Source organism: Harpia harpyja, chromosome 8 (genome assembly GCF_026419915.1).
Source record: "Harpia harpyja isolate bHarHar1 chromosome 8, bHarHar1 primary haplotype, whole genome shotgun sequence".
NCBI classification, from domain to species: domain Eukaryota; kingdom Metazoa; phylum Chordata; class Aves; order Accipitriformes; family Accipitridae; genus Harpia; species Harpia harpyja.
The window spans coordinates 33,012,509-33,025,095 of NC_068947.1; positions in this window are offsets into that span (position 1 = coordinate 33,012,509).

Below are 12,587 nucleotides of genomic sequence, written 5' to 3' on the forward strand. Positions count from 1 at the left end.
ATGACAAATCTCACATGCATCAGCTCATTATGTGATGCATCAAAAAAAAGAAAAAATACAAGTAAGTGAAATGTTTTTACATGCTGGTCAGAAAGAGCTCACTTCAGAGGTGAATTTCATGCCACTTCAGACAAGGAGAAAGTAAATTGTGGTTGGCAAACCACATGTTGGCCTAGCCAAGCCCCTTTTGAAGCTTGACCATCTGCAGCCAGCATGGAGATCTGGAGCAAAGCACATTTTAGAACATGGAAAAAAGCCCATAACGCATCAAGTAGACAGCCTGGCCCATAACGTGCTTACTTTAAATTAATTTTTTAGTAAGTAGCATGTGTGATTTTGACAGTAGAATTTTGCCCATATGGTTTAACATTTGGGTGTCTCTAAAGCAGCTTGGAAAGTTTAAACTATTTGCTAATACTTCAGCAACTTTCTCCCTCTCACTGGACCTTTATTTTTGAAATGTAAAATTTAAGAAGTTCCACATTTAGTCAATTTGGGAAGATGCATGACACTTGGTTTCCAGATATGGAAACGTATCTGAAAAAATATGACTGCTGTAACAATGTGATTTCATGTCATTTCAATTGTTTCTTAACAAAGAAAATATCTTTTTTTTGGGGGGGAGCCGAGAAAGAGTCTAAAAGGAAACTCATCCTTCTGACCCCAGTATCTATGAATTTTTGCCCTTTTCAATTTTTGGGTGGTTCAGATGGGAAATATCCCCAACTGGACCTACCACAGTAAATTTTCTAAAACTGTTAAGTTAAAACCAAGCCTGCTACACCCATTTTTATTCTGTAATGTTGTGCCTATAGGGACACTGGCACACAATTTTATCTGCAACATTATTTTTCTGGCATTTGTGACAAACTATAAACTACAGGACTGAATTTTTAAATTGAGTCTTTTCTCATTATGAATCAAGTGAAAGTAGGATTCTGCTATTGTAAACTAGCAGCAAACTTGCTCTTAAACCATATTTCTAGTGGCTCTCATTTTGTTGCAAACGTAAATTCAAAGAGATATATGTTTCCATCATCCCAATGCTACCACTGAATTAAAATATCAGCAATATCCATGAATTAAATGGGCCTCATCAACACGTTTTACAGCAGTTGAGATGTCATTTTATATTTTTGTTTACAAACAGCAATAAATATACTCATGTGTATTGATCTTTATTATCATTAAGATTTATCAAGCAGCACTTATGCTCCTGGCCTTGCACAAAAGTAAAAAAAAAAAAACCAACAAAAAACAACCAACCAAAAACCCATGAATCCTCCACATGCAGTTTCTACAATACCACCAATATATTTAAGATGTTGGAGTCCTGCATTTTTGCAAGGCATGTATCCAACTATGAATTCTTAGATGGGCATGAGTATGTCTGAGAACAAATTCAGCATTAAGGTACCACAGTATTGCTAGTGCCAAAGCTCCTGAAAGATACTATCTACCCAGCTACATGTATACACCTTTAAAGATTAGACATCAGACTACTGTAAAATGGCCTATCCTTAGGCAGGAGCAAGAAAATAAGGTTGCCCTTTACTCTTCTGTGGCTAGAAAGAAATAACAGAGAGAATTTGAAGGACTCAGTTCTAAGCTAGGACATGCTTAGACCATAGGTCTCTTTTCTGAAGGAAATTGGGACCAAGCGTCAGTGAACGCATCCCAGGAGGGAGATGCTCACTGAATGTTACAACACACAGTACTGACTTGTTACCTCAGAGCTGCATCAAATCGATGAGACAGCACACAAGCTGGACCTGAAGTAGAGGTTGTATAAGAACTGTCTGTGCAGGTACGTGTTCTTCAGAAGAGATGATAGAAGCAAGGCAGATTCAGGATTACTGTAGTACTTTCGAGAAACAAAATAGATTCTCTACCTAAAGATTAAAAGAAGAGCCAAGAAGCAGCCCAAATTGGAATGTAAACACATAGTCTGTTACTATATTTTATTTTTAATTCCTGTGGAACTTACTGATACCCACCTAGAAGTCTGGGAGCATTAAATTGAAGATCTATCTACATGTAAGAAAACTAAAGCCTTCACTCATCACCTGTCATCTGGATGAAGTTACACCTCAGAAAAGCAGTGGTTTTCAATAAGGCAAAGCTTTGGCTGAAGTTTGTTTTCCCAGATGTAGTGTAATCCTACTAATTTTAATGAGGCATGACATTCAAGTAACTAGAGGCAGAGTCTCATCATTAATTTCCGATTAGAACCACTTTATTCTTACTTTTAAGTATTTTATGTGGTGTTTCCTGTCCAAAACATTATACCAGCCCAAATTAAATTGGTTCAAGATTAATTTAGTTGAAGCGGTGCAAAACTCCTGTGTAGACATTCTTAAATTGTTTTAAACCTGAAACATCAACCTAGGTTAAATTGATTCCTCACAAGATTAAGCAAAATCAATATATCATCCATTTTTAACCTGTTTAAGACTATCCACTAAGTAAATTAGTTTTAAAAACCTAATAATTTAACAACATGTGCTGAGACTAGCGTTTATCATAATGATCACTATTGTCTTCTTGTTTCCTGGTAGTTGCCTGTGTGTCACCCCATGTCCATCTGCCACATTTCTTGTACGAACTGCCATCTCCTTTGAAACTTGTAACTCGGATCTTGTACACAATCTGGCATAATGGGGGTTCTGTCATTGAGAGGAACTCCCAGGTACAATCACGGTAATTGTAACATTAAAACAGTGCAAGTCTGGTTGCAAGTGTGGCCTTACTTTAAAACTACAGTCCTAAATACTGGATTTCCTGCATTTCACATTTTCTGTGCAGAAACATTAAACTTTCTTTCTACATTAAAAAAGGCCTGTTTAGACCAAAGAACATTTTGAATTGGTGGGAAGAGTAAAGTAAATTGCAATCTTCTTGTCAGGGTTTTTAAATTGCTGTCTCTAAACTACAAATCCATATATGGTGAAATTAAAAAGAAAAAAAAAAAGCGTGACAAGAATCAACATGAAGACTTAAGCTCCTAATGGATTAAAACAAATTACAAAAATAGGAGAAGCAAAAGTATCACCATTACCAAGTGCCTTATGTCCAGAGACAGTAAAATTACAAGTAACTAGCTGATTTGCAACTTCAAACAGAACAACATTTTCCCAAATAGGTGCAAGAAAGCATACTGTTTCTTTTAGTTGATTCTCAAGGTCTCATTCCTTGGCAAGTGAAAAACCACACCAGACAGCATGAACTGTGAAAAGGAATCATGTGAGTTTAACAGCTCCACTAAAGAAATATAAAATTGCTTTCTGGTTGCCACATTGTAGGTAATACATGGCACAAGCTTGAGAGGGGGAAAAAAATAATTAAATTCTTATGATAAAATCTAAATTTGATTTTACTATGGAATAAGCTGTGATTCAATTGCTCTACTCTTTAAAATACCACTGTAAGCAATGAGTTGTATCTTATTTATTTCATATTTTTGCAATCAAGAAGCGTTTTGAAGATATGCACCAGTAATTTTCAATATTGAATTAAGAAGCTCTTGTCTTTGATAGCCACATAATATGTGAAGGATACTGAATCCTTTTACAAGATTTATTCCAGTAAAACTTATCAGTCACCAAGAAATTCATACCATCAAAGATTTCTTTCGTGTTAAGATTTAAAGGCAACCAGCAACTTAAGGAAAAATGGCAGGACAGAAAAATATTAAACTACCATTTGAAATAGAAAGGTAGCAGGAAATGTTTTAGCAACTTGGTAAATGATGAGAAGAAGAGGAAAGCAGAATTTCCCAGTTAGGCAAATCTGTACTTCTTGTAAACATTATACAGACATTGCATTAAGATGTCTCCTGTCATAGCACAGAATGATTGATAACAGTTATTCAGGGTCCAGACAGCAATAGTATAGAGCAAAAAACATGGAGGGCGGGGGACGGGCAGAGGGCAGAAATCCTTTTAGATTGACCTTTAACTGATAAATTGATGATGTCCTCATTAGCAGCAACCCTGCTGCTTGCCCTCAATAAAAGATAATGTCCTGCTGTTAACACTATTCCCGTTTCTGTGATTTAACGCTACTATTACAGTGCAGATTCTATTTAAATGGATTAAGGTTTAAATTAAGATAAAATATTGTTGGGTCTGCAGTGTTTGTCTCTGAATCAAGCAGTGCGCTTTCATTGCCTGTGACTGGAAATGGGCAAGCTACAGGGGCATTTATCAGATGACATTAGCACCAAGGTTTTCACAAGGTAGTACCTATACAATACCCAATTTGTTTAGTATGCGCTCAGTAATATTTCACAGGCAGTTAGTCTGCTTATGATAAACTTTTTAATGCATAGTTACCTACAGTATCATCTTCCCTGAGGAAAAAACCTTTACTAGAATTCCAGTTTAGAATTCCAATTAGTATGCAATATTTGTGGGGTTCACAATGTAGCGAGATAACGAATCAGATTAACTGTTACATGCGACGGATGCACCATGCAATTTCACGTTTTGCATGGTTATCAGTGCCATCTACAATGCTAAAAATACAGAAGGAGTTATCATTACCTATCTATGACTTGATTTAGCAATGCTTTTCTTGGTTTCTGAAGAATCATTTTAAACAAAGAAGCCTAAGTCTTTCAGTTTGATCTCCAGATGTACTTACCTTTCAACACTGTATCCTGGGAGTCAATTTATATTTTCAAGATAAATGACAAAAGTTCTACAGAACAAATGTTTAGTGATCTCTCTCATTAAACGTAATTATAGAGTTATTTTAATTATTTAAATACAAGCTGACCCAGCTTCTAGGATCCTGTATTAACAGTATCTCTTAACATTCAGAAATTCTCTACATTAGTTTAAGTCTTCTAATACTGAAATAACGTAGAAACTATCAGTACAGAACAGAAAGCATTATTGTCACAGGAAACAGCAGCATGATTTTAAAAATCCAGTCTTCTATTTTTTCAATGCTCTTTGCTGTTTTCACTGGTTTATATGATCTACCACACAATCTACTACTCAGCTTTGATCACATGCACACCAACTAACTTGATGGATATAATCTCTTTCCACAAGACCTATGGTAAATATGGTTTAGAAGTTGAAACCCTCCCAACGGCAACCTTCCATCGCAGTGGCGTTTTTGAATATAAAAATCTGTTTCTAATTCAAGAAAATAAATATAAATTATTTTTGTTTTCAGCTAGGTGAAAGCAAGTGGACATTGTCCAGATCTCATGAAGACACAGTAGTATGGTCCCTGTGGGCACTAATCATCAGTGTGATCCTTTGTTGCTGCTGGGACCACCTGTGGAAATCACACCAGAGGCAGGTTTCCCCCTCGCCCTGCCCCACTCACTGGGTGGGGTGGGAGGTGGGAGCCAGGGGAGGGGGCTGGAGCAGCACAGCTCCAGCATCTTCCATCCTTAGAGCAGGGCTGCATGCAGGCACCAGCACACCCCTGCTCATGACCATACAGTGCTGACAGAGACCAGGCCAGCCACCCCCAGGCTTGGGTTGTGCGTGGGCTCCTCAGGTCCTGAGTCTCTCCAAATGGGGGACTCTCATTCCCCTCGGCTTTCTGCACGTACTGGAGGAAAGAGCAAGTGATTTCCACTCTGTGCCCAGGCTTGTTTTCTATAGCTTTATCAGCCCTCAGTCCCTCTGGTAATTAGCTCTCACATGTGCCCTTTCTCTTTCACTATGCTAAACAGGGCTTTAATCAAAAGGTTTGCTGTTTCATCCTGGATTCTTTTCAGGGAAAAAAAAAAAAAAATATTCACACACACAATTGCAAGAAGCAGCTGTCACTCTAGAGAGGTATGCAAGCAACATAAGGAGTGACTTGAATAACAATATCCAAAAGACTTGAATAATGTGCAATTATTCAAAGCAAACTTACAAATGGAAGTGATTTCATTTGAAAAATTCGGGGGGGTTACCTCTTACTGTAAATTAGTTTAAATAGTATCTGTGCTTTCTTCTAGTGGTTTGTATCTGACAGTAGAAAAGATTCCATGTCTGTTATCCTGGCAAAAAGCAGAGCTTGGATATGCTAGAATCACTTTGACAAGATTTTACAGGCTTCATAAACCCCATATCCAAAGTTTCTGAAACTTTGTTAAACTCCATTTTGCCGCTTTCTCAGGAGTGTCATATCCACATTAAATGGTCCAGTACTGCTACTAGAAGTGGAATAACTTTGTCAGGAGAAATGGCAACAACCTGTCCTTTGGTGCTGAAAACCTGAAACTCAGAATCTGCAAAACTTTAATTATCCAAAGTTATCATTAAATAGTCCTGGTTTAGTTTTGCAGTTGTTTTTATGAACTTTAAGTACACTTAGATGGGGACAGAATTATGTAAAATACTTTATTTTCATGTAATTCCATAGAAATGAGATTTTTAAAAAAATACTTCATGCTGATCACAGCTCTTAAAACTGCATATTCCATGTCATGTGTGTTCACGTTTAAAAAGACAAAAATATTTCTACTCAACATGCAGAACTTTGACTAACATATACCTTATTTTCCTTAAAATGCCTATTGTTTATATGTATAATTTTTTTGAAAAAAAATTTAAAATAAAGATGATTGTTTAATAAGCTATCCTTCGAAAAGATAATTCAGTGGATTATAAATGTACCTACAATTATTCAGTTATATACACGTGATTTCTTTCACACTATTTAACAGTAGGAGGTTATTTTGTAATTTTATGAACTTAGCAGGAATGAGAAAAAAATCTCTTTAATAATGTAGTTACTACCTCTGTCCTATTTCTGTAGGTATCCTTGTTATTTTTGTTCACAAAAAAACCCCTTAATATTTTGAAGTTACATCTTTATAGGAGCAACAGAACTGCATGGACAGAAGAACTGAAATGGAATATAAATGTCAAATACTATTACAAGTTAGAAATATAAAAGGTTGTGTAAAACAACTTTTCAGTGTTAACGTGAAGCCCAAGAGATATTTTAGGGTTGGTTTTTTTGTTTAAAGTTGATGAATATTGTCATTAGTGATAATTTTGGAATACTGCATTGAAAAATAACTAGTCTCCATTAAATTAATATTAATTTGTATCACTAGTCTTTTCAGGAAACATTACCGAGTTCAGCATGTGTTAGGGGGAATTAAAGAATATCTAAGCTGTTTTTATGATCATCAGAGCATGCCTTACATTAGATGTACCTCCTGGCTCTACAGAAATCACTGGCAAAACTCCCACCAACTCCAGTTGTGTTCATACCGTACAGTGCTTTATTTCCCTTACTGTTCTGATGTTGGCAGTCTCTCACTGAAAGTGTTACTCTTGTCCTTTCAAGCAGAGCTGGATGTAATCAGGATTTTCCTTAATATTTTGGTATTATTTTTTAACCCCATCAGCATGGGATGGGTTTCCAGTCTGTGGTTCACAATGTCATCTACCCACACTGAAACTCTAGAAGGCTTTTATCAGCACTTGAGTGTGATGCAGAATTATGGGTTGGGAGCATAGCATCAGAGCTACTAAAGGTCTTCAGATACTGTGATGCACTTTTTGTCAGGTATTTCACTGTTTTATGTTGTAAAGCAACAACATCCTCTACCAAGAACCCCACCGGATCATACCAGAAACCATGTAGCCATACATATATTTCTACCAGATTTGAAAATCCACGCTTCTAGTAAGGTGGGGTGATGCTGTATTAGCTTCGGGACATTACTCATTCATCAGCCCCAAGGCAGTGCCATCGTGGCAATGTCTTCAAGAAGACCTGTGGGCAGAGGAAGTGCAACGCCGCAAAACCATTCTTGCTCAGTTAAGGAGCTAATGTGCTGACAGCTGAAAAGAGAAGAGATGATCCAGTCACCATCTCTAGGAAAGGCAAAATTTTACAGGATTTGCTACAGGACAAGGAGCAGGCAGAAGTAGCTTACCTACATTTAGAGGGCTTTGTGGGGATGGAGGGGTTGGGATGTGGCAACATGCAAAAAAGGACAAACTTGTATCTCTGTGTCCATGTAAATTAAATATGCAAGAGCGAGGGAAGACAGGAAGATATATGACTTTTCAGTTCTTATACCTACATTCTGTGAAGATATTGTCCAGGAGCTCTTTGGCTTAAATATCAAACATACAGATGACAATAGCTCCCCTTTAAAATATTTTGGAGAAGAGCTCAAGAGGAATAAGAAGTTAAAATAACTTCTCAAACATCACAAAGCCGAATCTCCTGACAAAGAATGAAATTGCTCAAGTTTATAAGCCAATCCGTTTCTTAACAATAGTGTCAGATAATTTGGAGACTGAGAGCACACTGCTACGTTACAGAAAAGTAGCAAGATAAGGCAAACACGTTCTTACTGACATCCAGCAGCATGCGCCCAAATCATTACTGCATGCCCTTTGCACTGCCTGCAGACAGAATAAAACAGAAGAACACTGCAAAGCCATCTCAACAGAGAAAAACTTCACCCACACCCCCAAAATAGATCTCTTGGATCTCTTTTTCTCCCTGTTCAGATTTTTGTCCTGTTACAAACCACTTTGCCAATAAAAGGCCATATAACTACTATCTTAACTTCAACAAACCATGTTGATTACAGTGAGTAAAGAGTTAATCATAGATGTTTTCAGGCAATCAATCTCATTTTAGACCACAGGTTGGGGTTTTGGTTTTTTTTTTTTGTCTCCAAGTATTTGTTGCCAATAATGCAAAGGGAGTTGTGTGGCTTGGTTTTGTTGGGGTTTTGTTTCTTTTCACCTTCCTCTGCAAATAAGTGTCTTGAATCCTTTCTGGATTGCTCCAGTGGCATTAGTCATCTAATTCAGCTGTAGCACTTGAACTTCTAGTATGATGAATCCTTAAAAAACCCAACTTCATGCATATGCATGTATTTTGTATACAATACGTGGAAAACCAGCGGTATAATAATGCTGAAAAACAGGAATCAGTAGTTTATTCTTTGGACACAGAGTTCCACCTTCTAGTGAAAAAAAAATCACCTTATCTTTAGTTTTGGGGGTTTTGTTTTGCTTTTTTGTTTTGTTTTTTAAAACCACCAAAAAAAATGTCCTCAACTTGAGCAGGATCATGAGAGAGACATAGGGTCTTCTGAGAGGTAGTGTTACACAGGTGCAAGTAGGAGCTGAACAAGAAAGAGCAAGCATTTTTGGAGATGTAAAGGCGTTTGATTCTTTCTTTCAAGTTAGTCTTGAAGGTTTAATTCTGATACTGCATGAAGTGTTTCAAAGGTCACAACACTAAAAGCAAAACCAACAATCCATACGCAGCTTTTTCCTAATGCAGCAAAAGTCTCACCTATGATTCACACAGGCTTGTGAACACTTATGGAAAACCCCATGCCTCGTATATGAACACCTCCTGAGGGAAAATTAGTCATTTCACACAGCACTAATGATAGCTTGCCGGTGTTAAATTAATGGCATCCTTGGGGAAAAAGGTAATAACATTTTTTCTGATTAACCTAACTGGCTGCAGGACTCTGCTGTAGTTCTGTTCAAATTCATCAGCAAAACCATTTTTTGTACAGTGCCTTGAGTTGGAAATTTTGATTCTCAGAGCTGAGAGGGCAAATGGCAGTTTCTGGTGTTCTGCTGGTTTCTGTAATTACCTGTGATCACAAACTACATTTATTCTCATAAGATTTAGCTAAGATGTAAAATCCAATGATATTCCATAAATCCTCACAATAACTTTTTCCATCAATGAATCATTCACTTGGCCTTTTTAAGTCAATCATTCATCTCCAGTAGGAAAGACACTGTAGAAACCAAAGCTGAATTAGGAAACTGAAACATAAAGCAGTATGCGCAGGTTAGAACAATGCAGTTCTCCAGATAAAGACTTTATATGCTTATTCATTTAATATGCACTGCCTTACTGGCTACAGAGCATAACTTTACTTTGCCTCAAAAGATTTTGAGAGTCCTATAAGAAGAAACTGAATAAAAAAGAAAATCAGAGTGTGAACATTTTCTTTCAGAAAACTTTCTTCATTATACAGTAATAAGCTATTTATTGTGCACACTCTTTGAAAGGAGTAGGAAAAATATTCCTAAGGAATTCTGTGCAATATGATGCCAAAATTCAGTGGAAATGAAAGGAGAATATGCTACCAAAAAAGCCTAGGTTTTCAGAATACGGTAAGGACACATTTGTTCATTCTTGCGCTAAAGCATCTCTGTAGTACAGTTCTTTAACACTATGAACTAAATTTTGCATTGACTTATCAAGTGCTGTAATCTCTTAACTATAACATTCTGAAATTGTTGCATCACATGTTATCAAGAAACAGCAATGCTACCTTCCAGAAAAGAGAAGTGAAGATGAATCTTACAGCAAGGGTTAAATCCTGCTCATTTTTCTCCTGAGGACAGAGCCTCTGGGCCGCATCCTGATTCTTTTAGTTTGTGCTTGAGACTTCTTTAAGACTTTGCATATGCAAAGGTGAAATTAGAAGCCTCAGCAGTCAGCCCACTATATTTCAGTAATTGCTGTGATGGAACTAAGATGAGCAATGCTTAGTCTTCACTTGAAAGTTGAGGGGAAATTTACTTCCGTGAAATGCAGCACCACTGCCCAGGCTGGAACTTGTTGATAAGAGTCTCATGATGGTAAGAGTATCAGCTTTGTAGAGCAACATCAACTGTGGGAACAGAAATTAAACTAGAATGCTAATGCAAACTAACTCTGGAGAGGTGTACAAATTTAATTTTTTTATTAAGCTAATTCTCTACTAAAGCACCTTGCATTTTTCTTGGTAAGTCAATACAAGTCACTTCACATCCTATTACCCATGAGAACTTCAGAGAACTCCATTTAAAATTCATGGGAGACTACTATCTAATGATTCATTTCATTAATAACTCGTCTCCCTGGTTTCTAGGCCACAAATGCTCCAGACCCTGAAAGCTTATCCCTGTTGTTTGTAAGAACATTTTAATTGCCTCATTTTTGCAAACGTGGAAGGCTGGATTAGTCAATGAAATTCATGACAATAGTGGCAGAGAAAGCATTAAGCATATTCAAAGAGAATCCGCATGTACTGACAATACAGGATTGCTCCTGCAGCCATTGACAGGAAAGCAACCTCTATTTTAAACTATCATTTCACTTTTAAAATATATAGTAAGAAAGTTAGCAACAAAGATTTTACAGCTACTACTGTAAGAAAATGAGAACTGATAACTATTTAAAGCATGACAGAAAAAGAGGCTAGAGACAAAACCAACAAAACCAACAAAACCTTAACCATGAATTCTCAAAAGAACTTTTATTTCCTCTTTGTTATGTACTTCTAAAAGCAGAGCTTATGGTTAGCATGGAGACTATCTCAATTAATACCCAGTTCCTGATATACTTAAGACTGTTCCAAGTCACACCTTTCCATGTAAGAAGTTGATAGATCACAGTCACTGCACATACTTAATACCTTCAACAAGAAAGCCCCAAGTGCTTAACAGTGGGTCCTCCTGCCGACAGTCTCAGGAGGACCCCATGAAACACACTGTGTTCTTCAGACCCCCTCTGCAGGGAGTTCTGCATGTGGCCGCAGGAGTGACTCCTAACTGCAGAACTGGTTGGGGTTTGCAAGTACTTCCCACATGGCTCAGGCCAAGGTAAGGACATCCTTTTACTGGTGAATGTTTTAATTAACAAGTCAGACTTAACTACATGTTTAAAAACAGAATTACCACTAAAACTTGGCTTAGTGGAACATCTCCCATGTACATAGTCATTTCTATATGGAAGGTAGTTCTCCTGCTTTCTCTACCAGGAGGGACAGCACTCATTCAGTCTCAGTTTTTAAAAAAAACAGAGGTACAGAAAGCAAAGTTCAGTCATATTACTTCTGAGACAAGCTCATATCTGAGTTTCCACTGGAAGCCGGACACAGAATTGCTTTCTTTCCCCACTTAGTGGGACCCAAATCTCATGAGCTCATCTAGAGACTGCACATTTAGTATTTGTTAAGTCACAGTTTGCCAAGCTGCCAGAAGAACAGACAGATCTACCAGTGGCACCCAATGGAAATTTGGACACTGGCAAGGAGCCGCTCAGAGGTGGTATACCAAACATCCCTTCTATCCTTGTATTCATCTTAAAGAGGTGACAAGATCCATTTGAGGATACGGATAGCTTTATTGTCTTAGAAATTGAGTGAATAAGCAATGCTGTAAACTTTTCAAGTGGATGTTGTCTCAGGACGATGACTCCCAGGTCAGGATTAAGGTGAAACTACACCAGGGATCCTTTAACTCACAAAACTCAACTTTTACTTGCTCGCAACAAGAATTGGCATGCTCACCACCAAAACTAGTACGCTCACAACAAAAATTGGCATGAAACTATGTCAGTAAACTGTGTAACGTGTGCTAACCATGCATCACCAAACATATACTACAGGCCTTGCTTATCTGGGAATCAGTTCAGGGCAGACAATAAGGAGAGCCCTCCCGTTGGGTCAGGAGGTTCAGAGCAGGCCCCGCTGCTTTCCAGACTCCTTCTCAGCAAGGAGCCCGGGGGCAGCTGGGTCCACTCCTAGTCCCAGACTTGGTCAACGGCTTACGTCTAAAGGGATGAGGTGTAGG